The 17,576-nt window shown below is 39.8% G+C and overlaps 1 protein-coding gene across 4 annotated transcripts in view; it reads right to left on the bottom strand.

Annotated features, from left to right (window-relative positions):
- The window catches only part of SGCD (sarcoglycan delta), a 399,682-nt gene that overhangs the window by 220,734 nt on the left and 161,372 nt on the right, over positions 1-17,576 (bottom strand). For 2 of the 4 annotated variants that reach the window (XM_074838560.1, XM_074838565.1), the window contains exon 1: positions 13,554-13,667. The exons of the other annotated variants lie outside the window; for them this stretch is intronic. The gene's annotated coding sequence lies outside the window, so the exon portion shown is untranslated. Of the gene's footprint in view, positions 1-13,553; positions 13,668-17,576 lie in introns of those variants that run through there. 4 annotated transcript variants of the gene reach the window in all.

Raw genomic sequence — 17,576 nt, 5'->3', positions numbered from 1 at the left:
ATAACCTTGTTACGAAATACGCTGAATTCTCTTCAGACACAGCTCTAGACTGCTGATTCCGTTTGAAGTCCGTGATTAGTAGACCCCAGCCAGAAATATGTCACTAAGCCCAGGCAGAGCTTGGCATGAGATGAAAAGACTCATTTAGCCACCGTCAGCAAAGAAACCTTACAATGCACCTGAACCCTGTCTAAATCCAGACATGGCCAAAGTATAACAATGAAATACAGATGAAAACTATTCATAACAGGGCAGCATTTGAGCCAGAAATTGGCCTTATCACTGATAAAAATTCTCGTCTTCTACAGATGCACATTGATACATAGAGTCAGCAGTGCTTACAAGATAACTGCCTGTGCCATCAGGTGGTTGGATCCTGTCTCTTCCACCCACAGTTCATCATGTCAGTAAGTAATTGTGTTCAGTTTTTGGAAATATGATCCCATAGAAATAATGCATGAGAGTTCAGTGTGTTTTGTCTCTTTTTAAAGTCCTTCTAAAACTGCAAATAATAATATGGTCAAAACTGTACTGTAGTTTTGCATGTATTTAAGTCAGTTAGCACAAATTAATCTCAAGGGTAAATTCTTTTCAATCTGATCACCCTTAAACAATTGGATACTGCAAAAAAGCCTACAGCTATCTATCTGCATAGCACTGCAAACATTTTGAACACCACTAAAATAAAGTTCATTGACCTGAATTTATCTCCGGTGTAACTTCACTGACTTCAGGGGGCTTTTGCCAGTGATAAATTCGCCCACTGGGTTTTGGGACATGAAATGACTATGAAATCACAGCTAGTAGAAATGTCAATGAACAGGTCTGGATGTGCATCAAGAAACTCTTCTGATTACAAATCTGCAAACCTTTGGCAGTTTACAAAACACTGCTCTTAGAAACATTTTTAAGAGCTATATAGACTGGCTCAGCCCATGATAAATTATAATCTGTGAAGGCTGCAAGACTAGAAATGTCTATAGCTCTTGTTTTTCAGTGGTGGTGTTCAGGACTTCTCTGACTAGAGACAAATTTTCAGACTTTAAGTTTTCACGTGTGTGTGAGTATGGGTATGTCTATATGCGCATGTTAGAGTAACTACTGGGTTCTTCCCTTTTCTAATGAAAAGTAGTAGTTTTACAAGTCACAAACTGACACCATTCAAAGAATCTGAAATGCTCTGTGGAATTCCCAACAAAAAAATAGAAAGGCTCAAGTTCATACAGTCTGATGTCTCTAAAGCTTCTAAGTTTCAGACTCCCCTTAATTGTCTCTCACAAACAAATTCAGAAATCTTGATGCAACCTCCTTGAACTCTCGAGCCAACCTTAAGTTACAGCCACATGCTCTGCTCTTCTGGAACAGCTGCTGAAAGGGAAGAATTTCACCAGCTCTGACCTGCATTCAGATTAGAAATAGTTACATATTCCTACTAGCTCATCTGTTCTTATCAGGAAAAGCATCACCGCTCAGACTGCTCACTAAACTTGAAGGATGACATAGGAAGATGGCACATGCACATCACAAAAATATGAAGCAATAAGCAGAGGGGGAAAAACAAATGATCAAATTCTCAGCCTGAAGTTTAAGTTAATGACTACAGCGCAATTTTTATCTTTTCAGATCCATACTGTGCATTGTGGTTTTCCAATCAATCCAACAAGGAGATGGGACAACCACTGTCGAGGGATAACCATTTTACAGTGGCCATTACAATTACACACAGGCAATTATCCCAGTGCCAGAGATTGATGGGTAGTATGCTTTCCCCTTCCTATTTCACTGTGGAAGGACAACAAAAAGTAGTTAAGGGATATATTAATGGTTCTTCAAATAATATACTTGATTATATCTACTGCAGAATATTTTCCTTCATGTTTTTGTAATGACTCTGACCATGAAAAACAAATTTATGCCTACAGTTTGTGTCATTATAAACTCTGCTCATTTGATGTGGAAAACCTACAGTTTAATTGCTTGATTTAGATTTGGCTGGTAAAATGCGTACTGAAACATTACTCTTTTAATTATGTTAATTTATAACTGAAAAGCTAAATTTACAAAGGCAATAACATTAATTATTTACTTGCCCATTAAAGCTGAATATTTATTACCAAGCTAATTGGCTTCATAAGTCTGCCAAAAAATTAAAAATGAGTTTATGAACTGATTTATACAGGAATGTATCTCTCAGCAGGTTGTGTGTGTTTAATGGATTGCTCTGATATACAAGTACATTTCTTTCATTTATAGTCCATTACATATAGTATTTTCAAAAGATTGTATTTTTCTTTCCTTGATAAAGATGCCAGTTGTGACTCAGAGCAAGCTCCTTTACTGTTCCGTACCCAAAACCTTTTATGCAGTGTGATGGACTTTCACTGGTCTGTAATAATTTATGAACATTGCATCTAGCCTGGTCATTTAAATGCTCACTGAATGTAGGACTACACTGGGTTAAATCAACCAAAAAGGGAAACACAGTAGCTCAAAATAATCGAGCTCACAGCCAGAATAGCAGGGCTGTTAAGAAACAACACCTAGGAGTGAGGAGTCTCCATCCTTGCTAGTATTTTGGCTTCATTTCCATATGCAAGATAACTAATATATTCAATATTTATTTATGCATGCATCCTCAAAATAATACAATTAAGTTACTAATGCTTACAGAACAATTTGAGTGTTACCTTAACATATGATGAAAGGCTAATTTTGACTGCCGTCCAGACAGAAATTCTAATTCCATTTGGCAATGTGTTTCAACTCCAGCACAAAGCAGATACCATCTCTTCCTGCTTATGTTTCTTAAATATGTGACTTTCCCAGAGGGCGATAGGATTACTAAAGAGCTGCGGTGGCATGGCCATCAGCATGAGGCAGAAGGGACTGCTGTGATCTTCATTTCTGCTCGTGCTTCTGTGAAAGTTCTCTTTGACTGAGGCCTACTAATAATTAGTCTGCTGAGTGCACAAGATAAATAGAATAAAAGATCCAACCCTGAGACAGTGCTTACAGAGACAGTAGCTGGTATGTTCAATGTTTATTTATGCAGGTGTCCTCAAAACAGGATGATTAGGTCTAGATTACAGACTACACTTCCAACCATGGTGTGACTGTATTGCAAAGGAAGGACAGAAGTGTCCAAGAAAGAGAGGCAGTAGGTCAGTGGATCTGGTATCTCATCCTACATGAGAAGAAATGGGTCAAATCACAGTTCAAAACTTTGCTGCTCTTATTTTTTTTCTGCAACTCCTCTGCTGATGTCTGCAGCTCAGTGGCAGAGCCAGCAACATGGAACGTGTGAACTCCTGTCCGAGGGAAAAATCATGTAGCTTCAGCTATCAATACCTCACAGTGTCCAAGAGGCTGGATTCAGGACATACAGTTAATTTTTTATTATAAAACTGATAAAGGTGGGAGGAAAAAAAAACCACAACCCCAAAACTTCTAATTCAAAGTCTGGGTTTTTTTTGTGTTAGCTCCCATCACAATAAAACAGACCTGAGCCAGGATTACAAGTCCATCCAACATTTGCCTTTTCTAAAACTATGCAGGACATGGATCCTTATGCAGACACGCTAGTATCTCTCAGTGCCAATTTTCTCTGAATACAAAAGAAACACAGCTCAGTATAACGCAGCACTGTATGGGTACAAGACACAGAACTGGCAAGAGCCAGAATTTGTTAAACACCCAAATTCAACCTGTGAATTGAAGACACGCTTTTTTGACAGTTTAATTCAATGTCCCCAGAAAAGACAAGAGGTGATATTTCAGGTGAGGACGTTAAATCAGGTTGAAACTAGAGCCATTCCATATACACATCCAAACCAGCACGGGGGTGGCGTGGCAGGTTGCTGCAGACAGCCCTGCACCTACAAGCTGGACGCGATGCAGGTGAAGGCTGCCGTACCCTCAGTCTTCATGTGCAGATTTCCACATGGCCACTTGCACAATTTCTCTTTATCCTCTTGCAAGAGCATGTGCTTTGCATCCTTACTACAAAGACCTGATCAAAAGACTACTGTCATCACTGCGAGACTCTCCATTAATTTTTCGATTTAAATCAGAATTGCAGAGTTTGTCCTACTGACCATTGTGCTCAGGGTTACAACAAACTTACACACATTAAATAGTCATGGAAGCAACCATGTCTCTTGCTTTGTGTTATCATATATCTAGGAGTTTGGTGCAACACACTTCTCCATGGGCTTCTACTGATAGCCTGAAAAGATCAGAAAGCAATCTATGTGGGAACGTTCACCGAGATACAATGATGCCACTTTTACAGCTTTGCCTCAGAAATGTTTGACTTGTCTAAATCACATCCACAGCTTCTTCCTCCCAACAAAGCATAGCCCAGTGAGAGAATAGCAAGGAATCACTAAGCAGGGCAGAGGAAGAAATTCTTCTACCTTTAAAATTTGTTACTTTAAAGAAAATACAATCAGACCAAAATCAACATCTCAGAAATATTAATTATTCAGAAAGCTATTATGAGTTAAAGTTCATACAAAACTCACTCACTTGTGCAATGCTTCACTGACATTTCAAAATTTTTTGAAAACTTTGTCAGCTATAATTCAAGATATATTTCTTAGAAAAAAAAAATTATTTCAAACTAAAACCTAAGCCTTTTGTTTAAAAAGCCATAGAAGAAATGAATTTTAATGAACTCCAGAAGTCTTGTGCTGTTCCATTTTGGTTTCAGCCCAGTGTTTCCTGAACCTGCCCTCTCCCTCACTATTATTAAGGTATTAATGGTTTGGCACCGACCGGTGCCAACACATGAGACTGTCTGGCATGAAGCAGCAAACCTCACAGATAAAAGACCCAGTATGAGGCAGTGCTGGTAAACAAGGATAATACTGCATGACAGACAACTAGCAGAAGAGAGGATGGCAAACAGAAGATAGTTGTCAAGCATATGGTATTTTTAGCAACAATCAACCAAAATGCCTTAGACATCAATTTCAAGCCACTTAATCCTCTTAATGACATGCTGTGGCATTTGTTTATGATTAGGGCTTCACTTTGTTTTCTGTAGAAGATTCCCCTCAGACTTTCGCATTCAATATGCTTTGTAAATAGTTCTGTGAGTACACTGAGTATTAGGTTAGAGTTTAGTTATCACAGCGCTAAATTATTCCAGCTGAGTCATTATTAATTCTCCTAATTTTACTATCATTCACTATCATTACAACAACGCAGCACCCTATGGATACATTTATTACAGAGCATAAATCCAGTGCTCGTATAAGATGCTGGAATGCCTACTGTGCAACTTTATGCAAAAGCCTGAGGAATATTTAAAAAGAATTATCTTTAAGACAACTTTTTAAAGGCTTACCTCTAGATTCCCATCCTCTGCCCACCTATTACATTTTCATATGATGTTAGATAAGTTTTCTGTATGTGATACTCCACTGCGGTACAGGCTACTGCCCAAGGCAAAACTCTTTCATAGTAAATACACCGGGGAAAGGGATGTACAGAGAGAGCAAAGCAGAGTATACTGCTGTATACAGCAATTTCCATTAAGAGAAAGCATTTATAAAAATAGACATTTAAAAATATCTTAATGCATATTCCCCTCCCCCTTCAGAGAATTTATGCTACTGCATACATCTTTTTTCTAACACAAGCATATGTTTGATTGGGCCTCGATTCAGAAAAGCAATTCATTCTGGGAAGAGCTTTTAGCACCTGCTTAAAACCTGTCATAGAAAAAGTTAAGCAGATGCTTCAGTGTTTTCCTAAATCAGGAGTCTAACTGGATTTATGAGTGCATAAATCCATCCATGTCATGCATTCGTGCATAGAGATTTTGTGTTTTTGGTTTTGTTATCAAGGCAACTCTCTACCCATTTGGACACCTTTAAGTCTGGTAACAAGAGGCCATAACTCTGTGTTAAGCAGCTGCTCTGAAATAGTCCTGAATGTGCCAGTACTGTTCCCTCCAACTTCCCCAGATTACCTCCCTTCTTCAAAAAAGTTGCAGCATTTTCTGAGTACAGTAGACCACAGACTAATACTAGCAGTGTTAGTGCTGGTTTTCTTGCTTCTCTCTCGGGTTGCCTACATCCTTTGTGAACACCATGTCACAGCAGCTTCTGTTTGCCACCCATCAGTTTGGGGATCCACAGTGACATCCCCTGAACTCTTCTGAGTCCCTATACAGCAATTCCTTATTTTGCCTGTGTGCAACCGGTTTTTCTTTCCGATTGTGGTTCATCCACACTTGGAAAATGCACCTTCTGGTCCATCATCCAAGTTACTCATGAAAATTATTAAGCTAGATCCTTCTCACACGCCATGGCCAAAATGTCCAAGGACATACGAGTTAAATATTCGTAAACTGTTCTTAATGATTCTGTTAAAGTCAGGTGCGTAGCCATTAGTAGTTATTGGCCAGTGAATTCCTTGCTACCTGGGAATGTGTACCTCTTCTACCAATCCACAATCAGAAAGTTTGAAAGCTACAAGTTTGAGCTCAGCTTTCTCTCAGATATGAGAACATGGTTCTTAAGTGAGCATCAGACTCCTGGCCAAAGACAAAGTGCTTCTGCTTTCCTCTCTTTTGGATCAGTCACCCAATCAGAGAAGGAAATTAGATTAGCTTGGGCTTAATAAAGCATGTTAGATATTATTTTCTGCCCACAGGTATGTGCAAGTTCAATAATTTGCTCTGTATCTTTTTGAGTATTTACAAACGTCTATATCCCTTGTAACGTCCTCTGTGATGACAGGTACTATGTTTGTCTTCCTCCGGACTTCTGATGATTACCCTATCCTCCATAAGCTTCTGAGAGTTGTCGTAAATAATTCAGTGGGTACATTTCAGAAGGACATGCTGACCCAAATATATCACACTTATCTAAATACTCCTTATCTTGTTCTTGCCTTTGCTCATAACCCCTTGTTACAGGGAACACTATTATAGATCTGACACAATTATTAACCTTTGTGTGAAGAGCAGTGCAAAATAATGGCATTTGGTATTTCTGTCTTCTCTGTCTAGTCCATTTATTTGCTTCCTTTTCTTACTGATGGACTTTTGCCTTCCTCTTACTGCCAGTGCTTTTGCAAGTCGTTTCATAACCCTGTATAGCTGTAACCGATTTTGCCTCTCGGTCCTTCTGATTTTAGCCTGTGTGACTGCACAACCAGTGTTGTTCTTAGCCACACATTTTTGTTTGCTAAGTTTGTACCATGTCACATTAGTGAAAAGCTCCTGGTGTAGCCATGCTAGTTCCTTATGACATTTTTTTAGTAAGACTGATACTAGGTTTAGATGTACTGACTTCAGATGGGGCTTGGCTACAAACTTTGGATGCAGAGGAGCTCTGGAAGCCACAAGATGCCTCCCGTGTGCACTGCTAAAGCACAGATGTGCCCTACTATGCCAATGTCTGCCCTCCCACTGAACAATGCACAGCTGGACTGAATAGTACAGGGGGAAAGGTTGAACCAAAAGCCTCTCAATTTTTCATTCCTTACCCTTCCTCAGCTTATGCAATGATTAGAAGGGACACAACAAATATCCACATTTTCACGCAATTATCCACTGTGTGAATAATCAGAAGGTAGGATGGAGGTCTCCAAGACCGATAGCCCCTACGTCCTCTACACACAGCCAGCAACCTACTCCCACATATTGCTGAACACTAAACTCTTCAGCTATACCAGCTTTATCTAACTCTAGGCTGAATCTTAAGAACCAGTATCAGTTTGCTTGCCAGCTTCCTCAGTCTTAGTAAAATGCATTTTCTCAAATCATCACTGCAATCTCCTTCACAAAAGATTTTCAAATTCAACAAAAATAGTCTAAAAATAACTGCTTTCTCTTCTTGGACTGTAGTCACTGAACAGGGCCAAGAACTAGCAATTTATTTCATGTTCAGCTAAACTGATTGAAATGCTGTAAGTTTCATTGATTAGCAAAGCTTTGGCTTTAAATCTTGAATGGAATTCTGCAGAAACACATAGAGATCATTTAATAAATTTGAGAAGTGGACTGTATGCATACATGAAAAGAATATATACATGCACTAGTGCAGTGTGACTGGGTAAGAGGTTTGAATGTGCCTCATATTTTTTTTTTAATTCTTCAAGCAAAGTACTAAAGAAATGCATCACAAACTGGCAGGACTAAATATCTTCTAGATCATTCTTGGATTTCAGGGGCTAGTTTACTCCTGCCTTACACTTAAGGTACCCACACACATTGTGCAAAACACAGTACCCAACAGGCACTGAGAATCTTGAATTCCTCCCTATAAAGTGCTACAGATGAAAGATGCAGAGAGATGGGACCCTCACCTGGAAGAACTCACAGAGAGACTGGCACTGTCCTGGCAGTGGGAAACGGGCACACGGGGGAAAAAACTAATCAGAGGTCTCGTTTCTTTGCTGTGCTACTCCCCCAAAATTATCTAGTCTTTGTGCATTAGAGCTCCCAGATACCTCAGCTTTATACCACTGCTTTAATTAACAAGTTTGCACCAAGGTATCTTCAATATGAAAGTGTGGGGTTTTCCCCCTCCCAACATTTTGCATCCCAGCTTATGTTCCAAGCAAGCTCAAAAGCTCAATTCCTTTTTTAATTACATTCTGCCCAAACCCAGCCTGCTCAGACACTTCAAAAAGAAGGTACGTGACATACCCTGCACTTCTAGCTATCAATATATTTGTGCCCTAAGCTGTCTTCCTATAGCCCACTGATCAGCGTAAGTTATTTTCCTCAGAGAGCAATACACTTCTAAAAATGTCCCACAACCAATTCCAATCAAAATGCCACCTGCCCTCCACTTACTCTGTCTTCACAGATTCTCCCTTGAATATTCTGGTGGCATCATTTTTTCTTCAATACCTTTTGGATTTTGTACACCTTGGTCACGACCCCTCTTAATCGCTTCTACTCTAATGAATATAAACATAATTTTCTTAACCTCTCCTCCTAGTTTATAACCCTTGAGGCCTTTTGTCATCCTTGTTAAGACTGTATCCATAATTATGGTGTCTAAAAAGATCAAAAGGAGCGAACAAGAAAGTGCCTACTTAATACAAATTGTTACATGAATAACCAACACCACCACCCCCCAGACTCACCCTTCCCATTCCGATGCGGCCACCCAGTGTCAGAGGGCACGTCGGCTGCTGATTTCTGCACATCGCATGGTTTAGCCAGGAGAGCCTTGGAAGCTGCAGGGTGCACCACTCCTCCAAGTGCATAGTGCAATATTCATCTTTCTGGTATTTGTGCTAACTCATTAAAGCTACACATACAGACACATGCACTTGTATTCTCCACAGATAACTGAAGTCACACCTGCCCATGTTATATATCAGACAAACTGCCCTCCATCTGTCCATACACAGGCACACATTCAAGTTCATACATATACACACAGGTGGCAGACTGTTCCCTGCATGTATACACAGCTATGCACCCCCACAGACGTAGGGACGTGTTTAACATTGCTGTTACCAAGGAAAGGGAACACTGACCATAACCTTTTTTAATACAAGAATTACAGATGAAGATAACACACCAACTGGCCTTCCAGTGCTTGCTGTGGTTGGCATTTGTTAGTTGTATAGATCCTTGAATACTCCACTGATAAGCAGTGTAGAAGTCTCCAAGGGATGAACATAAAGTCACAAAAATGCCCAGGGCATGGAAGATAAACACCTTGCAGGGGATATCGCTGTGTCGGATTACTCTATATGATATTTAGAATTTGGAATCTGCCATAGCAGATGAGACAAGTGCTCTGTTTAGGCCAGAAACCTAAATCAGACAGGAGCAAAAGCAGGTGCTTCAGGGAAGGGTTTGAGAAACTCTTGCAAACAGTTATAGAACAACTAAACCACCTGGGCTACTTTCTTCCTTATCTTGATTAACCAGAGAGTTGGCAGATAACCTGAAAAATTTCTCTACCTCTCTCAAGCACCTCCCTTTCAATCCTTACCATTGTAAAGTGAATGGTCTCATTCACATTCATCCCTTTGGACTTCAGCCCTTGAGCTTTTGTCCTTGGTGGCACCGTGCTGCAGTTTGTCCTCCAGCCTCAGCAACCCCACAGCTACTCCCACATCCACAAAATACAAAATCACAAGCTCATGATCAATGTGCTGCTCTTGTAACAGGTTCCATGCAAAATTTGCTCGCACATTAGTGAATCACTTCCAATCTGGTTTGCATAAGCAAATTTAAGGTATTTCATTATGGAAATGCATGCCAAAACATCTTCCCACAGGGCTTCATAGTGTCATGGTATGATGCAGTTATGTAGGGTCGAGACTGCGGTATGTTTTACAGAACACAAGGCTGCCACCCTTTTGTAACAGGGTAATGATCTATGCAAGCATAAATGCATTTATTTGTCCTTGGCATGTTTTGTAACTACGTATTTGCTACTCAGCAGGTATAGCCAGTAGTAACAACCTGCAGGAGGAAACGGTGCTAAAACTCTAGCCCACGCCAAACTTACGACTCTGTTTTTCTTTGCCATTATTATCTATCAGAAGATGGTTACTATGAAACAGTATCTGCATATTTTATCATGCCTACATTTATGCTACAGGAGCAAATCAATGGCTGAAAATAGCTTTGCACTCCTCCAAGAAATCTCACTGCCTTTACAAGATCTTAAGTTGGTAGTTCTTTATCAGCATCTTATTTATCTAGGCAATTCCCGTGCTGCTGAGCTTCATCATTACTAAGGGTGGGCGACACATGCTGCCGTTTAATACTACTGGCCATTGCAAAGAAAATGCAATTCCAGCTTTGAAGAGGGAGGACACTCTGCCATTTGACTGGGTTAGTGCTGCAGGACGTAATGGACATTTACAACACTGCTTTTTAGTGCCAAAATATCAACCCATCAGCATAAACCAGAACAAATCTGCAGTTTCCTTCCTCACAGGCAGACCTTCAGCCTCCAAGCAGCACCTGGTACATGGAGAAGAAGATAAACCAGAAGCCTTTGACACCCAACACCAGCTTTTTCTTTCCTCAAAAAAGTCACCATTACCAAACTCATCAGGCTGTTTTCTGTAGCTCTGAGTGCTCTCACCAAACAGCCTGGCAAGGACGACAAGAAGCCCCAGGAATTAGAGGCTTTTTGGGGCACGCAGCTCCCCACTTCCCTTTTCCAAAGCAGTGAGCCTGAAAACCCATCTTGTGCTTCAGTCCTCACAGCTCTCCTTCAGCTTGTGCTGCAGTCCTCACAGCTTGGCTTCAGCTACACTTTGAAACCCTAACAAAACATTTCCATTACATCTGTTTTGTGGTTCTTCTGTTTTATTTGATTTTTAAACAGATTTTTCAATCCTCTCGGAAAAGGAACAATTTTCTCTTCCCCTCCCACCAACTAACTGCAAATTTTGACGTTAAATCAACTCTTTGTGGACAATTTTGAGTAGCTGCCACATAGCTACTTCTTATTACAATACTCTGGATGAGATTTTCATATTGTTAGGAGCTTAAAATAATGATGAAATTAATATTTCTTCTCCAGATATATGTTTGTATGCTAGCATAAGAGTTCTGCTGGTAATTCTACTCTCTTCCTCTAGGTGCAAGCTACAGGAGCTCATACCTACTCCACATCTATAATCTGGACAACAGCAGCGATAGAGCTCAGACTGGAGAGGACTTTTACTGAACTAGAGCACATCCACTCTTTTTTGGCCTGTAAACTAAGCAAATAAATTCATGAGGTGGTTTTTTTGTTTTGTTTTGGGTTTTTTTTCCCCATTATTTTTGAGCCACAAATAATGGGAAAGAAAGAGTTCCTGGGTGAAACAAGGTAATAACATTCAGTCATGATCAAAACATGCTTTAATTCTTGCCTTTAGGATATAACTGGTTAGAGAGAGTCTACATACAGATGTAACTGGGCAATTACATAACCACTAAGATTTATGAATATTATTAAAAGTCCAGTTGATAGAAGCAAATTGCAAAGTACAGGCTTCTGAATGCAAAGCCATAAAGAAAAGGTAAGAGCTTCTTTAAAACTTGGCTGCTGGTTAAAAAAAGAAAAAAAAAAAAGCTTATTTCCTTTTACTGGTGAAGGTGCTGGCTTGACAGCCCTGAAGAGTGATCTATTTATTCAAAGTAATGCTGGCAGCAATGGTACACATTTCTTCCAATGTGTCCATCTCTGTAACTATTTTCAGTTCCATCAGTAAGCTAAAGGTTAAAGCTATTTATTTAAACCCACACCCACATGCCATTTAAATTGACCCAAATTATTGTCTGAGTTGTAACCTCTCTGTATTAAAGTCCCCTCAGGGGCTGCCTCTTCATTTCAGGCTCAGAAAATTCCTCCCTCGCAGGATAAAAGCAGGGTAAGAAGCATCTCCAAATAGAAATGGAGAAGGAAAGTGGGTAGGAGTTCATCTTCAAAGAAAGACTCTGGGTGTTGTGGATACTGCAGAAAACTTCAGTTTTATTAGATAAATACCTAGAGAGGTTAGCTCCAGTCAAAGATCTCATTGTCACACCCATTTTAAGGATTCCTTAAAAAAAAAAAAAAGAAACACACTACATGTTTTGCCTGCCTTTATGCTGCAGCTGGAATGAAACCCACCAAACCACCCCAAAATGGAAAAGGAAAGGTGGTCCCACACAATTAGCCCGCTATGAAAATAATCCTCTGCAAACAGTCCTCTCTGTGCCAGAGGACCAGGAGGACTGAGGAGGAATGGGAGCCTCTTGCAGTCATGCACCAGTTAACATGAGCAAAGTGCCATCCCAGGAGTGAAATTACTCTCTAGGCTGATAAAAGGCAAAGGGAAAGCAGCATCTGGCCTACAATATTTAGCCTTTTCTACACAGTTTAATGCTGTGTGAAGCATGGTAAAAGCAAAGCTTCCTCAGCCCCAGGAAGACAGCTGGCGATGAAACGCAGCAGGGACACCATATGATGGAAGGTTCCTAATTACAAAATCTCTGTCTTGCCTGTCAGAGCAACTGCACAGTAGTAGAGCGTAGCTCATGGAGGAGTCAGGGAAAATAAAGCAGAGAGAAGACTTGAAATCCATCTCCAGATGCAAAGTTCTTGTAACTCTGAGTACAGCTGCCTCTCAGATCTAGCTCCAGCCCAAAAAGATGTGGTTTAGCAAGGTCAAGATATCCCTGAAGTACAGGGCTTGTCCAACTTTGGCTTCTGATGGGGAGCCAGCCATACAAAGAAATATTCAGCAGAGAATTTCAGCACCGGACCACGGACACCCAATTCCATCAGCGTGAATGATAATCCCTGGACACCAAGATTTGCTCACACCAACACAAAGCACAAAGATGGGGAAAAAACCTCCCAGTAAGCCATGAGATTTGAATTTCATTTGATGTTCGCTGGACTCATTAGAGGAAAAGGAGGACTTCCTCTTCCAACCTATATGGAGTACCTCATTACATACTGATACTGTTAATTGCTATTCCAGTGCCCAGAGGCAAAGACACAGCACACTTTTAACAAGCTGAAAAATATTGTTAAATACATCAGTATTATAGAGACGAAGGCAAACCCTGCCAATACCGTGAAAGCAAGCCTGCAGAGAACCGAGGGAGGTGACTCCATGCTGACGGACAGACTGGTACTGGTAGCCGCTAAAGCTGATTTTAAATCCACTACCTTTATGCCGCACTTCAGTCACCACTGTGACTACACAAACCCTCTGAGTCTCCTAATAGCAGCATCTCACTGAGATCATTGCAGTGACACGAAGGGTCACATGCCAATGAACTTCTAAATCTGGACTTTCCCTCCTCCCCTCTTTGTTGGTCGTTGAAGCTCTGCTATATTAGTGCATCGGCACCATCGGAATTATGAGGGCACCACCATCTGCTGGGAAGGAATCAAGCAGTGATATTTTCAGCTGTACTACCAGCATGTTTCTGCAGTACCGTGAGGGGGAAAAAAAAAAAAAAACCAAACTGGAAAAGCTGGCTGAACTCTACAGTAAATATAATTAAGCTCCTGCTAAACCATACGACTTTTGCTAAATTTGAAGCACAAACAACAGAACTGTTTTATCAGCCTTATGCTGAGTAAGAAAGGAATAAAGAATTAGATTTTTACAATTCAGTATGAGGCAACCCCAGCCCTGCAGCTTCAGCATCATCTGGGCTGTGCACAGGTGGCAGAGCTGGATACCTAATTTTTGAGACAACAGTAGATAGATATTTAAAGCTATTGCTCAAAGGGCAAATTAATGTGTGTAAATGTGTAAATTAATTCATTATCATTTGCTGTATAGCTGATGAAAACCAAGTCAGATGTCACATGCTGTACAAGTTTTGGTGAAATCTGACAAGTGATGCTTTTGGCCAAGAGACAGAAGCACCTAATGCCAGAGGCTTAATTTGTGACCATGCTTCAATCCCAACAAGTGTTTGTGTTTCCTGCAAGAGTAAAGTTTTCATAAACTGAGGGTAAATTTGACTAATCTTGGTTAAAGTTTCAAAGTTAACATGCCTAGAAGAGAGCCTGACAAAACCTTCTGGCAGGAGCTTTGATACATGTTTCTTAATTATGCTAAAGCACTATAAAACCCAAACAGCTCCAACTAAAAGCAATAACAATCAGTGTTACTGGTTTTAGAAGAATAAACAATAATCAGAAAGAACTGTTAAAAAATAGTTACATAATGTACTAGTAAACACAAAAGAAGTCAGTCAGGAAAGTACATAGATTTTCATTTCAAAGAATAAAAATGGTCACAGAAATTCTCAAATAGTAAAACAAGACTGATAAGCATTAACTCTCCACAAAATTAAATTACGATTTAAAAAAAAAAAAAAAAAAGAAAAAAGCAGTAGCAATGAGCCCTGATAGGAAAAAATGACTGAATTAACATATCAAAGGAAGGAGATAGGAGAGTAATCCAGAGGGTAATACAAAAGAAAAGTTTAAGGGACACCTTGGGATAAGTTTTCTTTGAAGTACTGCACTTCCTAAAATAATAGGAGGGTTATCTAAACACGCCCATCATGCATCACAATTATTGTACTACACTTTTACTTACAGAAAATTCATTACATAAGTGGAAAGTAAGTGCTCCTGTGGAACAGGCCTAATTAAGAACCTCTCACTATGTGTGGAATTAGTGTCAGGGTCCCAGAAGCCAAGTCTGTATTTCAGACCCTGGGTATGCACCCAGGCCACACACGACCCTCCAAAGCAGAGCAACCAGATGGTGATTGAAATCTTTATAGCTAGTGTATCTTTTTAAGCTAAAAATTGTTTAACTGTCCTACATCTCATTTCTTTCCCCTCCATCTCCCATTTCCACAGACTGTGCCTGCCTCTGATGTCAGATGCAGCAGCTGCAAGATCATCAAATGTTACATCACGTGCAACTGACAATATTTAATTTTCTTTATATGTTGGAACAAAAAGCCTGCAGGCCATTAAAATAGCATAAACAAGCCCAGAACTGGAGGCCAATTAATCAACCATTGCTTTGCAATCATTTCTGTAGCATGCTGCAGATGCATTTCCTTTGTGGGGACATTGCATTTGTCTGCAATGGAGATGAACCTGGTTTCTTTAGCAATTTACGTCACAATGAATGTTTAAGGAATAATTTAATTATTGAGACGAGTAGAGGAAGTGGCACCAGCTGAAGAGATGTCCAGTTTCTACAAAGCAAGAGACTGCTTGTGGCTGTACAAGACCAAAGGGTTGTGCATGATCTGCAAAGCAAAGCCACACCAAAGAGGTTCCTTTGTTATTTTTTTGACTGTGCTGGAAATGTAGCAATTGTACTGTTTACAAAGAAATATATACACAGTGTATCGCCTGAGGGACTCCTTGGGCAAGGTCTTTGAGAAGGATAATCCTGCTCCCTTTCCTAAGACCATCCATATATTATCACAATGCAGTATGACTTTGGCATGTGCTTTTATTTTTGGAGATTTAAGATCTGGAAATATTTTACCCTATTTAAATCTTTTTTTTTTTTTTTTTTTAACTTTAATGGAGTTAATTTTGCCTCAAGCCACTCTCCTTTCCCAGCCGAGCTCCGTGACTGATGCACCTTGCAGGTGCAGTAGTGCATCCAGGGCGGATGCGCTTGCCTGAGCTGTACTGCATCCGAATGGATAATGCAAAATGAGTAGCAGCAGACACTAATTTCTTAACTTTTTTCTCCGACGTATGTGACAGATGATACAGATATCTCCAGATGACTGATCTACGTCCAATAATCAAATACATGGCAGATAAGATCTTTAGATGAAATTCAGTCTGGAAGTTTAAATGGAAAAGGAAATCAGATAATTAAAACCCTGCCCTTAGTAATACATTTTTTAAAGTGTCAAAATCTATAAAAACCTCAGGCAGAAACATAAAGTGTAGCTGAAAGAGATTAATTGAAAACCAAATTAATATTTTAATTCTGTCAACACGGAAAAAAGTCTCTAAATGAGATGAAGTTCAGAACGAGTACCAAGCGCAGTGATTTATTGCCTTTTCTCCATAATTTAAATTACTGTTTCTTTAATGTTCACTAAATTCCTCCCATAGAGTTTCAGCCTTAGTTTCTCACAAAAAAAGCAGCTTGCACTTCCATTTTTTTCTGTAGCACTTCAGAAAAAATAACATTCAATTGAGAAAAAGCCGGTGGTTTTCCAGCAGCCATGTCAAAAATCAGTTAGGCTGAAGGACCAGAGGTGGAGTAATAAAGTTTTCTTTACCTGTGTGGCTCTGCACTTCCTGTCTAAGCTTGTTTGCCATACAGTCTCCACGAACAATAAGTTTCAAGGAGTGAAACTAAAGATACTGATATACCTGTAATGCAGCACAATGCTTTCAAAGCCAGATCGGCTGGTCAGGGCAGTATTTTAGCTCCACACACTTTAAATGGTTTCTCCAGCTTTTACTTTATAAGATGCTTCCCTTAAACATATCCTCTCAAAAAGCAGTAAAAATAAATATATAAATCACAAGAATTTGGTCAGACAGCTTCAAAGAGTCCTCAGCAATCACTGAACAGTAAGTTGCCAAAATTGCAGTCTTAATTAAATGAAGATTAACTGTGAAATAAACTTAAGTTTAATACAATTAAGTGACATATCATGTTTATACGCATTGATCAAAAGCATGGTTAGCTGCCATGCACAGATCCATATTTAATAATATCATTTTAATATACAGTTGACACTTACCATACAACCACTCTTATTAAATGGGTATGATGATTACCATGGCACTGTCAAGCCTTTCCAGCATTCTGTCATCAAGCAAATCTACAGATGCTATTCCTACCATTAAATATCTACACTTTGATATAATTACACCAGCACATAAAGCACTCTGAATAGCAACACTTCATGGCAAGGGGATAGGAGAGAGTCATGCTTTTAAAATAACACAGCTGTCAGTTGAGACTTCCATGTTTAGGGGTAATCGCAGGAACACAAAACTGCAGCAGGCTGAGTCTGGTCCCTGCAGAGCGGTGATGCACCATCCCAGAACAGCTCCTACATCTCCCAACTACACGACACTCCCAATGACAAATTGCAAATTAGTACCAAGGACCTGTGCCTGAACCAGAAA

This window comes from Strix aluco, chromosome 13 (genome assembly GCF_031877795.1).
Source record: "Strix aluco isolate bStrAlu1 chromosome 13, bStrAlu1.hap1, whole genome shotgun sequence".
Taxonomy (NCBI): Eukaryota; Metazoa; Chordata; class Aves; order Strigiformes; family Strigidae; genus Strix; species Strix aluco.
Note: the sequence above shows the minus strand (reverse complement) of the source record. Positions and strands in the feature narration are given on the sequence as shown.